We start from the raw sequence: 2,130 nt of genomic DNA on the forward strand, positions 1-2,130 counted from the left end.
CACTGAACTCAGATCAGTGGGTACCCATATTCTGAGACATCCTAGAGGATCCACTGCACTCAGACCAGTGGACACCTTATCCTGAGACACCCTAGAGGAGCCATTGCACCCAGAGCAGCAGACACCTAGCTGGTGTGCTACCTTGGAAACACCATATCCTGAGACATCCTAGAGGAGCCACTGTACTCAGAGCAGCTAGAGCTCAGGAATAAAAGATCACAGAGACATCTGGACCCTGAGGAGTTCAGACACAAGCAAGACAACTGGAAAGGCAGGCTCCAGTAAGAAACAGTGAGTGCAGGTAGCCCTAGAATTAACCAGATGGTGAAAGGCAAGTGCAAGGGCCCATACCTAAACTTAGTAAAAGCAATATAAAATATACAGCAAGCCACTAGCCAACATCAAACTAAATGGAGAGAACCTTGAAGCAATCCCACTAAGATCAGGAACAAGACAAGGCTGCCCACTCTCACCCTACTTTTTCAATATAGTACTGGAAGTCCTAGCCAGAGCAATTAGACAACAAAAAGAAGTCAAAGGGATACAAATAGGAAAGGAAGAAGTCAAAATTTCACTATTTGCAGATGATATGATAGTTTCCTTAAGTGACCTTAAAACTTCCACCAGAGAACTCCTAACCTGATGAACAACTTCAGCAACGTGGCTGGATATAAAATCATCTCAAAAAAATCAGTAGCCTTCCTCTATTCAAAGGATAAACAGGCTGAGAAAAAAAATTAGGGAAATGACACCCTTCACAATAAGCACAAATAATATAAAATACCTTGGAGTGAATCGAACCAAGCAAGTGAAAGATCTGTATGACAAGAATTTCATGTCTCTGAAGAAAGAAATAGAAGATCTCAAAAGATGGAAAGATCTCCCATGATCCTGGATTGTCAGGATTAATTTAGTAAAAATGGCCATCTTGCCATCATCATAGAGTGAATCTAGCATTTGGAATTCTAGAAACTTTTCAGACGTTATATAAATGCTAAAGCTCCAAGAGGCATGGAAGGTGGTTGTTGATGGGGTAGGTTGCAGTTTCTTAGAACTCAAGCTCAAAGAAGAAACAAAAAGGATTCTCTTCAAGGACACACTTAGAAACCTTAAGATTGCTTATTTGCATCTGTAGATGGTTAATTTTATCATGGAGCTCATTCTTACCTTTTATCAACTTATCCAGTCTTGCTAAGAGTAACCAATGAGCAAAATAATTTTTTCTTATTTCTCCCTAACCTCTAGAATGTTTCATATACTGGGTCATCTTATCCATTGTCATTCACAATTGGTGGTTTGAGATAATCAAAGGCATTTCGTTCTTTAAGTTAAAATATAGTGTCTACCATGGTCCTTCAATGTTCTCTGACCTCCCAGGAGAGAGAATGACTGCAGAGGGTTCAGTAGCTGAAGGTACTGGTGAATTAGAAGGTGCTGGCATAGATTTATCCTTATGTTTCTGTTCCTCTCAAACCTCTACTGGTAGCAACTTCTGTATTTGTCAGGGATCTCTAGAGTCATGGAACTTATGGAATGAATCTTTATGTATAAAAAGAATTTAATGGAATGACTTACAGGCTGTGGTATGAGTTATCCAACAATGGCCAGCTGTAAATAGAAAGTCCAAGAATCTAGTAGTTGCTCAGTCCTACAAGCCTAAGTGTTTCATCTGGTCTTCTATAGAAGCTCTAATCCTGATGAATTATGCTCTTACTATTGTACTGTTAAAGTAAATATAAGCAGGTGAAGCAGAACAAACCCTTCCTTCCTCCCTTGTCCTTATGTAGGCTTCCAGCATGAGGTATGTCTCAAGATCTGAGTTAAAAGCATCTGTTCCAGTCTTAAGGTCTGGATCAAAAGCTTGTGCCTTCCAGCCTTAGGATATGAATCACATGTTTGCCCTCCATTTCTGGATTGGAGTTCATTCCAGATATAATCAAGTCGACAACTGAGAATAGCCATCACACAAGCTGCAAACTATAACTATCATTTACCTTTCCTAGGAAAACCTTTCAAATCTCCTAGTCCTGTAACCTACACCTAGCCTCTGTGACACTATGGATTGTACCTTGATTATCATTGACCTAACAGCCAATATAAATATAAAAGTGAATATATGCTATATGCTGT

Source organism: Arvicanthis niloticus, chromosome 17, assembly GCF_011762505.2.
Source record: "Arvicanthis niloticus isolate mArvNil1 chromosome 17, mArvNil1.pat.X, whole genome shotgun sequence".
NCBI lineage: Eukaryota > Metazoa > Chordata > Mammalia > Rodentia > Muridae > Arvicanthis > Arvicanthis niloticus.